Raw genomic sequence first — 12,327 nt, 5'->3', positions numbered from 1 at the left:
TACCAGAACCTGCTCGGGGCCTACCGTAGTAGGAAATACCCCGTTGAAGGGCGGCGCCGGGGCGCCGAACTGAATTTGATACCCTCTTTCTACAGTACGCAGGACCCATGGAGACACATTCGGCAGTAGTTTCCACGCTGCCAGAAAGTGTACTAAGGGAACCAGCCTCTCGAGGCTGGTTTCTGGTAAATTTTGAGGAATTAATTCGGTGGCCTGTAACAGCTGACTGGCAGGCGACACCTGAATTAACTGCTCTGAGGACCCCCGTGGGGGTGACAAACTTACTGGGTCCGCTACGTTGCCGGGCGGGACCACCAGCAGAGGTCTGTGCGAGACTGTCGCGCCCTGAAACACTGGCAGGGTTAGCTGACTGGTCTCCTGAGGGCCCCGAGGAGAAATGGGCACCATATGATGTGGTGGACCCCATTTCCCCCCGAGAGGGGCTGCCCTCAACGGCCCTGAGCCACAACAGTCAGGGCCGCTTAGCCGAGGACCTCTTCGACTGAAGCACGACCCTCAGGTCGGGCCTAGTCTTGGAGGCCCCCGACTTGGAGCGCTGCTTACCCCGTCCCCTTGGTCTGGGAGGGGTGCGGGTAGCAACGCTCGCTTTCTGCGCCTCGCGGCGTGAGGAGCTGGTACGCGGCTGGGGCTGCTCCCGTCCAGCAGCCCCAGAGGAAAAGACACGGCGAGGGAGGTACTGCTGAAAGGCTGCAGTTTGTCTGCGAGCCTCCTGGTACCTGCTGACGACCGCATCGACTGAGTCGCCAAACAGGCCAGGAGACTGAATTGGGGCGTCCAGCAGGAGGGCCCTGTCCTTTTCCTTCATATCGGACAGGGACAACCAGAGGTGCCTCTCCGCGACCACAAGGGCTGCCATAGACCGCCCAATAGCACGGGCGGTCTCCTTAGTGGCGCGGAGAGCGAGATCTGCTGTACGCCGCAATTCTGACACATTCACCTCCCTGCCGTCGTCTAAATCCTTGAGCAGGTCGGCCTGGTATGCCTGCAACACAGACATAGTGTGCAGACATGACCCAGCCTGACCCGCTGCCGCGTACCCCTTGCCCAACAAGCTAGATGTTAGTTTAAGAGGCTTGGTGGGCAAGGTCGGAGCCTTCAAAGATGATGCCGCTGCAGGAGACAGATAGCTCGCGAGCGTCTGTTCAACTGCTGGCATCATCTTGTACCCGTGCTCCTCGACCCCTCCCACGTTACCGTAGTAACCGGAGGAGGGGGTGAAAACACGGGCCGAAAATGGTTTCTCCCATGATCTCGACAGCTCACTGTGGAGATCAGGGAAAAACGGAAGGCTCCGCCCTGGAGGTGGCTTGCGTGTCCGCAGAAAGCGTTCATCTAACTTGCTTTCTGGCGGCTCATGGGTTTGCTCGGCGGGCCAGCTGATGTTGAGTCTGGCTACCGCACGAGTTACCACCTCCAGGAGCTCCTCAAATTGTGGGGATTTCGTAGGCGGTTGAAGAAGATCAACACTCTCTACATCAACCTCCTCGGAGGAAGATAAGAGGAGTGTTGAGACCTCCTCCCGGGGGGAAGAAACCGCAGTGCGGGCTTCCGCATCCAGGAGGAGATCAACCGATCTGCTGGGTGAGGAAGGAGATAGGGGATCACCCGTCTCCATACCCTCCAACAGATCGAGCTGCGAACCCCACGAGTGCAGCTGCCGCTCCGCCTCGGCGGAAGCGGGGCCAGACCCGCGAGGAACGCTGGTGAAGGCTCCCTCCTCGAAGAGAGCCCTCCGGGAACGAAGCACCCGCAGTGGAAGACGTTCACACTGCGGACAGCCAACCCCCTCAAGGGCTGACTGAGCATGCTCCGCTCCCAAGCAGAACACACACATCCTGTGTGTGTCCCCACCAACGATGAATCGCTGGCAAGGAGGAACACACATTCTGTGTGGCTGCTGAACCGCCTTAGAAATATCTAATTTCTTTCCCCTTTTGGCAGACATTGCTCAAACAAAAGCTGTGCAAACTGGCACAAAAAACAGCAATGAATAACCAGACAAACAGACCAACATAGAGCGCTTCGCTGAATGACAAAAGCTGAAGCCGGTTTGAAACGCACGTGCTTATATACTTCCTGGTCGCTGACGTCACCGCGCCGGTGACGTCACTCCCGTCGTTCTATTGGTTACAGACTGATTCAGAGGCGGGTTCGCCAATGGCATTCCCCAGAGCGTTGATGACGCAGTGTGGAGTTCCCGAAAGGGAACTGTGGTTTATCACACCTGAGTTCAGTTTCTCTAGCGACACCAAGGCCTGATTACTGCCACACCTGTTCGCAATCAAGAAAAAAATTAAATAGGACCTACCTGACAAAGTGAAGTAGACCGAAAGATCCTCAAAAGCTACACATCATGTTGAGATCTAAATAACTTCAGGAACGATTGAGAAAGAAAGTAATTGAGATCTGTCAGTCTGGAAAGGGTTATAAAGCCATTTCTAAAGCGTTGGGACTCCAGTGAACAACAGTGAGAGCCATTATCCACAAATGGCGAAACATGGAACAGTGGTGAATCTTCCCAGGAGTGGCCAGCCGAAGAAAAATTACCCCAAGAGCGCAGCGACGACTCATCCAAGAGGTCACAAAAAGACCCCACAACAACATCTAAAGAACTGCAGGCCTCAGTTAAGGTCAGTGTTCATGACACCACCATAAGAAAGAGAATGGGCAGAAATGGCCTGCATGGTTCCAAGGCGAAAAATGCTGCTGAGCAAAAAGAACATAAAGGCTTGTCTCAGTTTTGCCAGAACACATTTTGAGGATCCCCAAGACATTTGGGAAAGTACTCTGTGGACTGACGAGGCAAAAGTTGAACTTTTTGGAAGGAGTGTGTCCCATTACATCTGGCGTAAAAGTAACACAGCATTTCAGAAAAAGAACATTATACCAACAGTAAAATGTGGTGGTGGTAGTGTGATGGTCTGGGGCTGTTTTGCCGCTTCTGGACCTGGAAGACTTGCTGTGATAAATGGAACCATGAATTCTGCTGTCTACAATAAAATCCTGAAGGACAATGTCTGGCCATTTGTTCATGATCTCAAGCTGAAGTGAACTTGGGTTCTGCAGCAGAACAATGATCCAAAACACAGCAGCAAATCCACCTCTGAATGGCTGAAGAAAAACAAAATGAAGACTTTGGAGTGGCCTAGTCAAAGTCCTGACCTGAATCCTATTGTGATGCTGTGGCATGACCTTAATAAGGCAGTGCATGTTCGAAAATCCACCAATGTGGCTGAATTACAACAATTCTGCCAAGATGAGTGGGCCAAAATTCCTGACCAGCATTTTAACAGACTCATTGCAAGTTATCGCAAAAGCTTGATTGCAGTTGTTGCTGCTAAGGGTGGCACAACGAGTTATTAAGTTTAGGGGGCAAACACTTTTTCACACAGGGCCATGTGGGTTTGGATTTTTTCCCCCTTCATAATAAAAAAAACTTCATTCAAAAACTGCATGTTGTGTTCACTTGTGTTATCTTTGATTAATATTTAAATTTGTTTGATGATCTGAAACATTAAAGTAAACAACATGACATCATAATACTTTCAAATATAAAACAATTAGGCAATTTTGATACAATGAGTAAGAGTGTAAATACTTTAACATCCCCACTCACTCATAGCTCATTGTATTACCTAAAAAATAATAAACACAAATAAGGTTTTTCTTTTTACATCAACAATGTCTAAACAAGTTGACAATGCAACTGTTGATTGCTTTTTGGTTTTCCACGAAATCAAAGAACTCCCCTCACTAAGACCGACGCAATATCCTTAAGTACAACATCTGTCTTTTGTGTCTGATGCCCAATCAGCATCACTGTAAACTCTCAGACCTAATTTCTCTGTCACTCTTTCTGAAACATAACTCATGTTTTGTTGTACCTTTAAGGTATCTGAACAGTTACAGTGTTCCAGTGTTGTTCTGTTGGTTCAGAAAAAAAGAGAAAGTTTGCTAACAACAAAACTTAAATCAGGTTGTGTACATGTGGATAAGTAAATTAAACTTCCCACTGATTCTCTGAATTTTCTTGTGTCTTTATTTTTTTCAGCATCTTCTGAAAAATTAAGTTTCATTTCGCATGGAGTTTCTCTTAGTTTACAGTTTTGCATGTCAAATCGTTCTATTATTTTGTTGACATATCTCTCCAGTGACATTTTGACAAGACCTTCAGCTTGTTCAAAATCTATACCTAGGAAATGTTTTAATCTTCCCATGTCTTTCATTTTGAACCTTTCAATGAGCATTTCCTTCACACTCTCTAGAATACTTTCACTGTTAGTTGCTATGATTCGGTTATCAACCCATACAATCAGGATTACTTTCTCATTAGGCTTTTCTTTTGTATAGACACAGTTATCAGCTAGATTTTGCATGCACCCATTCTCTGTCAAACATTCATGTAGTACAGCATTCCAGTTTCTACTGGTTTGTTTAAGACCATAAGGAGATTTCTCCAACTTACATACAAGCTTTTCACCTGTTTCAGTTTCTCGTTCATAGCCTTCTGGTTGTTATACATAAACCTCATGGTCAATTGGTGCATGCAGATAAGCAGTCTCAATGTCCATTTGGTGCAAGATTAGATTTTCTTGGGCTGATTTTTGCATAACCACTCTCACACTTGTCATATCAGCTGTTGGAGAGAATGTTTCATCATAATCAGTCCTTGGTTTCTGACTGTAGCCTTTAGCAACAAATCTCGCCTTGTATTTTTCAGATCCATGACTGTCTCTTTTAAGTGTGTACTCCCATCTGCCTTCAACTGGTTGTTTTCCTTGTGGCAGCTGAGTGAGAATGTCTGAAAGAATGGTGAAAGTCTTGTTCAACTCTCTTGATTTCATCTCTTTGTCCATTGCATTCTTCCATTGCATTGATTTAGTTGATGTCACAGCTTGCTGGTAGGTTTGCGGTACGTCATATACTGCTCTATAGCAAAAGTCTATGCATGTTTGCAGTTTGTCCTCCAGATTATCAACCTCAAAATCCTGTAAATGAGCTGGCCTCCTCCGAGTTCTTGATGGGTTCCTTGTGATTAAAGTCTCCTCAGTCTGTTCAGGCAAAGTCTCTGAAGTGTCATTCTAAATGTCCTGGTCTGACACATCTTTCATATTTTCATCAGCATTTCTCTCACTGTAGATCTTAGGACCCATGACCTCATATTCTGTATGTGTCTTAGATGTTTGTGTCTCTTTTTTCTCTTGTTGTCTTGGCCGTGAACTTCACTAACCTCTGCTTTTGGATCTTTCCTGTGTTGGGGTAGTATACTAGATAAGCTGGACTGTTTCTGTCGTAGCCAATGATAACACTCTCTCTTCACATCTAGAGTCAAGTTTGCCTTTTTCTTGTTTGTAAGCAAAACATGTGGATCCAAATTTCTGTATTTTGGAAACATCTGGCTTCCTTGTCTGCAAATAACTCATATGGCGTTTTCTTTGTGCGTCTACAGTAGCACCTGTTCCTTTCGTAAGCTGATATCTGCATTGCATAGTTCCATAACTCGTCTGGTAACTTGCTCTCTATTAGTAAACATCTGGTCATGTCACAGAGTGTTCTCCAGCCTCTCTCTGCTGTACCGTTCTGATGAGGTGAATACGGTGCAGATGTTTCATGTCTGATCTTATTCTTTGTCAACAGTGCTTGAAATTCTTGACTCATAAATTCAGTGCTGTTATCTGAACGAATGCACTTGACTTCTCCATAACTTGCAATGTTTGCCAAAAACTTTTCTGTGGCTTGTACCGTGTCTGCCTTAGACTTTAGAAAGTATACCAACATAGTACCAGAGTAGTCGTCTGTAAAAGATTGACAATATCTTTTTCTTTCTCTGTGTTTGCATAGGGTCAGCCAAATCAGTGTAAATCAGCTCTAGAGGTTTTTCTGCTTTTCTGTCCACTTCTCTGTTTCTTGTCTGTGTACATTTTCCCTTTATGCAAACTTCACATAGTGTCACACCGTGCGGGGATGCGGAGCCAGATGGAAACACCAGGAGCCAGGAATAAAACACAAAACACATATTTAATCAAATCAAAACAAAACAGGTATACAGTACTACAGAAACCACAACGTAACTTCAAGAATGGATAAAGAAACTGGGGAACAAATGACTATTTAAAGGGAGTGACTAATTACAAGGTGTTACAAGGTGACAGGTGTACACAATCAAGGAAACAAGGGGGAAGTCCAAATATGGGCAGGGACAAACCAAAACAACAAAGAACAACAGGGGGAAACAAAGGGAGAAACCAACATAAGTCCATGTGAGGGGGGAAAAACAATGGGAAAACAGTACAAAACAGTCTATGAACCTGACACATAGCCAGTTTTGCCTAGCTGTATTTCCGTTTATCTTCATGCCTCTAACCCACTCTTGCAACTTCTGAAAATCCTCATAGTTGCAGTGACCCAAAATTTCATGCCAAGTTTGTAAATCGTGGCACACTTTGCACTAGTCGACATTTTCTTCAATAGTTGGCAAATAGTACAGATTTCCACTCTCGTGGATATTAAATTTGCTAGCGTCTTTGGTACTCATGCGACTTTTCCTCTTACAAAGATGATTGTCACTTCTCCATATGCTGCTCTTGCTGCAGAGAAAATGTTGTGTGGGTAAGAAGGCATGTACAGTGCGTCCTTTGTTGTGCTCTGTGTTGTCCTCCACTGTCAACCAGGAAATAAATCACTGCCGTTCCTCTTTGTTGTGCCATTCCACTGCACTTTGTCCTGTCAGCTAGTTCCACTGAACGAGTCTTAGGTTGAAAAAAGTTCTTGAACTTTGTTATGTCGTTCACAATTTGAGATGTTGCCCCAGCATCTACCATGATACCTTTCTTCTTCACGTTGTGCTGTGGTCTTTCATATTCTGAGTGTTCAGCTTTAAAGAGATGATCTTGGGCATCTTCACATTCATCTGTAACCTTTCTGGCACCATCTCGGTCATCCTTTTTCTTGCACAGGTATTCTGCATGTGTGCTATTTTTACAGTGATTACACCACATTCTTTTGAAGCATTTTCTTGCTCTGTGTCCTTTTATTTCACATTTGTAACACGTCAAAAATCTGCATCTTCATCTTTCCTATCCTTCGTGTGTGATTTGTGAAAGCCTTGTCCTTGTCTTGTGTGAGTCTTCATCACATTATCTGTAGTATCAACTCCGTTCATTTTCTCTGCCTCCTCATAAACCCCAAGTCTTCTTTTAAAGTCTGTAAACGTAACACTGTTCTCATTTTGTGTTATCCCTGCTGAAAAAAACAGCATATGCTGGTTAGGTATGTTTTGGTGCTGGGATGATGGTTTTAGCTGGTTTATGCTGGTCCTTAGCTGGTTAATGCTGGTCCTTTGCTGGTTAATGCTGGTCCTTTGCTGGTTGATGCTGGTCCTTTGCTGGTTAATGCTGGTCATTTGCTGTTTGATGCTGGTCCTTTGATAGATGTTAAAAGCCTTGACCAGCAACATGACCAGAATAAACCAGCAGTCTTATCAGTTCAGCATAACAATCGGCATTCTTCAGTCCATCTGCGGCTAGTTGTTCAGCTTTGCATCAGTAGGCTTATGCAGTATAGTCCCTTTTAGATTTAGACTGTGCAAATATCCAAGAAATCTTGTTTCCCAAAGATCGTATTTATCTTCCAATCTGTCAAACAGAAACTGCGGCGCTAGAAATCCTGACGCTCTGCTTACCATTTTTACTCTCTTTTCCTTTTGCACGCGTAATATGTCGTGTTAACTTACTCAATGAGGATCGTTTGTCCCGGCGACTGTGCCCATAACCTGTTAAGCTTGAGTGCGTAGCTCACTTTCATTCAATTATGAAGACAAAACGAATCGTCTGAACTGTGTTTATTCTTCACTCTTTTCATGCACTCTCTGTACAGCATGCGACTCGGACATAAACACTTCCGCTTCAAAAACGTAGTGACATAAAGCACGTAAACAACATGACGTCATCAATACAGTATCATAATACTTTCAAATATAAAACAATTAGGCAATTTTGATACATCGAGTAAGAGTGTAAATCCTATAACAGTGCAAACCACTGTACATAAATTTACATATATTCAGTTTAGTTGAGTGTTGTCATAAGATGAGTAAACATGTTGACGGTCAAAATTGTGACCGGTGGGATAACAGTGAACTTAGGTAAACAATATAAATCCAATGCAGCTGTTAGTGAAGATTGCACTAAAATGTTGCAATGACAAAATATTGCACTAAATCAAAAGTTCAAATGTTACAAATAAGTTACAAAATTGATGTTGCAACACTGGTAGCACTAATATAACAATTTGATATGTTACAATAAAGTGAGAATTTTGAAATACATTGATGATTATATTTTTTTGTCATTTATCTCAGTATTCCTTTCAATATTGTACACGTTTTTTTTTTTTTTTTTTTTTTTTTTTTTGCATAATAGTAACCCTAGAAAGTGATCAAACTGTTTAAAATTTAGCTGGGCTAAGATATATAACCAAGTTTATAGCTGCAGAAATATGTTAATTTGGTATACACGTTATCTCACCGGTCACAATTGTCACTGACTATAAAACAAAATTTTTCACACACTTTTCCATAAAAGTTTCCAAAAATAATTACTGATTATTTCAAAGGGTTACTTATGACAAATGATTTGGATATTTTCATGTCTGGGAAAAATTTGGGATTAAACGGGTTCAAAGTCATCATAATCCATGTACTTCTTTTTTTTTTTCATATTGTAATTTTAATTATTATTCTTGCTTATTTTTTTTCTTTGTACAGCACAGTGGTTAACTTTTGTTGTGTTTATTTGTGCTTTGTAAATAAATTGTAAGATTTTTAAACAAGAAATTAAAGGCTGGTGTAAATAAGGGTGAAATTGTACTCTGATTAAAACTAGGTCATTAATGTGTATAGCTATATAAAAGATAATATTTTGTTTTTATTTCTTTGTTTATAGTTTTACTTATAATAATATTAGATCTGCAGAATGTGACACTGTCTGTGTTTTTTTAGTGTGGATCATGGAGGAGAGTTCAGGATTACACCGGGACTACACAAATGTATGTCTACATACACATCTTTAGTGATTTTGTTGTTGTTGTTGTTGTTGTTGTTGTTGTTGTGTTATACATGTCTCTGTTCTTGTGCTTAGATGCCTGTTTTCTAACACTGGATCCAAACACAGCAAACACTCGTCTTATTCTGTCTGAAGGGAACAGAAAGGTGACACATGTGGAAAAGAATCAGCCATACCCAGATCATCCAGAGAGATTTGATGAGTGTTTTCAGGTTCTGTGTAGAGAGAGTCTGCTTGGACGTTGTTACTGGGAGGCTAAATGGAGTGGATGTGGTGTTATATCAGTGACATTTAAAGGAATCAACAGAAAAGGAAGTCACGATTGTCGGTTTGAATACAATGAAAAGTCCTGGAGTCTGGAGTGCTCTGATAACAGATTCACTGTCTATCACAATAATAAGAGAACTGACATACGTATCTCTTCACTCTCCTCTAAGAGAGTAGGAGTGTATGTGGACGTGTCGTCTGGCACTCTGTCTTTCTACAGTGTCTTTGACCCACACAAACTCACTCACTTGCATACATTCTCCTCCACATTCACTGAGCCCGTCTATGCTGGATTTGGTGTTTATGGCTCTTCAGTGTCTTTGTGTGAGATCAACCTGTAAACAAAAAAATTAGATGTAGTACACACACACTTGACTGAACATACTCATACTCATCTTTGACACACACATTTATGCATCAAAGAAAAATTGTAAACCTGATCATATTTGTTGATTTAACTTTCAAAATATATATTTTTTGAACATCTCAACAAGGAATCAGCAGTATAGTAATGTTTGATGTAATGTTTGTTGTATAATGGCACTGCCCTTGTCATGTTATTCACAGGTATATTTTCTTTTAAATCTATAATTTTAGGGTTGAAAATTTATTTTTTTTGTCATTATCTCCTCTTTCTTATCAAAAGCTTATTTTAATATTTGCAAGATCACAGAAGTGCTGGCAGTATTCATGGTCTATTGGAAGCAGAGGTCGCTTTAACCAAAAATTGTCTGTCATATACAGAATTTTTTTTATCAGTGACGTAAAAATCTGAATCTCTTTGACAGATTACACAGAGGGTGATATATTGTAACTTTTAACTGTAATTCCCACCCCTGTACAGTTGGTGGTGAGTTCGCTGCAGTGTGGGAGCAGAGCATGGGATCCAGAACAAAAATGAAACTGTAACAGATCTTTTGCTATGCCTTTGATTATGGACAGGTGAGCTATAGTGATCTATCACGCCACATTAAATAATGGTATTTGTTGCTTGAATTTCCTAATTAAATGGACAGAATTTGAAATCAGAGACTTTTTCATATCAAAGTAACAAAGCACAAGTATCTGATGAACGTTGTATCACTATCACTATTGCACTATCCTGAAATAAGCAGCATGATGACATTACACAAACAGTATACTGCCATTGCTAAACTTTCAATTAATGCTCATTGGAAACAAAACTTAAAGGGATAGTTCACCCAGAAATGAAAAGTTGATGTTTATCTGCTTACCCCCAGGGCATCCAAGATGTAGGTGACTTTTTTTCCTCAGAAAAACACAAACAAAGATTTTTAATGAAAACCGTCTGTCAGCCATATAATGGACATAGATGGGCACCAGACCTTTAAAAGTAAACAAAAACCTGCACAGACAAATCCTAATTACACCCTGTGACTCGTGACGATACACTGATGTCCTAAGACACGAAACGATCGTTTTTTTGTGAGAAACTGAACAGTATTTATATAATTTTTAACCTTTGATCCACAGCCACGTCCATCTGTCCTGAGCACGAGTTTAGCATCCAGCTCGTTACACGTGAATTCTCTATGGCTCTGGTAGACGCAAACACCGCAAGGGGAAATTAGTGAAAAGTCCCGGATGAGTTTGCGCAAGCAAATGTAATCTTTTAGCTTTAAATCGTTTTAAACAATCAGGATAAGCAGAAGTAATTAGCATTTTGAATAGCCGCTATACCCACAATGTCTGTGCTCTATGTAAACAATGAGTGTTGTATTCATGCAACAGATCGCTTCCGGCGTTTGCGTATTCTACACCAGAGCGCGTTCACATGTCAAGCCGGATGCTAAACTCAAGGTCAAGGTCAAGTTTATTTATATAGCACCTTAAAAGCAACGAGTGCTGACCAAGGTGCTGCACAACCAAAAATCAACTAACAAAGCATTAAGACAAATAGAATATAAAATCATTGAAAAATAAATAAGAAATGCAAACATCACAAGACAATACAGATACAACATAATATCTTCAAATTAAACAAAAGCCTGAGAAAAAAGATAGGTTTTAAGAGACGATTTAAAATAAGATAATGTAGGGGATGATCTGATAGATAAGGGCAAAGAATTCCAGAGCATAGGACCATGAACCGAAAAAGCCCTGTTCCCTTTAGATTTTAACCGAGATTTTGGGACAGTCAATAACAACTGGGAGGATGATCTAAGCGTTCTAACAGGGGAATAGCAATGGAGGAGATCTGAAATGTAAGTGGGGGCAAGACCATGAAGTGCTTTAAAAACAAAAACTAAAACTTTAAAATCAATTCTAAACTTAACAGGTAACCAGTGGAGTGAAGCTAACACAGGGGTGATGTGCTCCCTCTTTTTTACCCCTGTCAGAAAACGAGCAGCAGCATTCTGCACTAACTGTAGCCGAGATAATGAAAACTGGTTGATTCCAGCGTAAAGAGCGTTGCAATAGTCCAACCTTGTTGAAATAAAAGCGTGAATAACAACTTCTAAGTCTTTAAAACTAAGAAAACTTTTAAGCTTGCGAAGCCCCTTAAGCTGCAGGAAACTGGCTCTAACTACAGAGTTTATTTGTTTGTCAAATTTGAGTTCAGGATCAAAAATGACTCCCAAATTTTTTACTTTATTACGAATGTTTTCTTCAAAGGGGCACAATGAAGGTCTCAAATTATGTAAATGATGAGAAGGGCCAAACAAGATAGCTTCAGTCTTTTTTTGATTCAACTGTAGGAAGTTAATTGCCATCCAATTCTTAATGTCCTCTAAGCAAGCCAGTAAGGAGGACAATGAATCTGAACCTGATTCTAGAGGAAAATAAAGCTGAGTATCATCAGCATAAATGTGGTATGAAACTTGATGAGACTCAAATATATGACGAAGCGGGAGCAAATACAGAGAGAATAAAAGTGGACCTAGGATAGAACCCTGAGGTACCCCACAAGTGATGGGAACTGAGTTAGATGAAAATTCACCGATTTCCACCGAGA

At 41.5% G+C, this 12,327-nt stretch overlaps 1 long non-coding RNA gene across 1 annotated transcript; it reads left to right on the top strand.

The window, feature by feature from the left end:
- The first annotated feature begins 9,019 nt into the window (after window positions 1–9,019).
- On the top strand, window positions 9,020–10,375 carry LOC141333934 (uncharacterized). The gene is made up of 2 exons (XR_012355444.1): window positions 9,020–9,066; window positions 9,159–10,375. It is a non-coding gene; the product is annotated as an uncharacterized lncRNA (long non-coding RNA).
- Window positions 10,376–12,327: the final 1,952 nt, after the last annotated feature.

The sequence above is a fragment of the Garra rufa genome, chromosome 4, assembly GCF_049309525.1.
Source record: "Garra rufa chromosome 4, GarRuf1.0, whole genome shotgun sequence".
Classification (NCBI taxonomy): Eukaryota; Metazoa; Chordata; class Actinopteri; order Cypriniformes; family Cyprinidae; genus Garra; species Garra rufa.
This window is presented reverse-complemented; position numbering and strand designations above follow the sequence as displayed.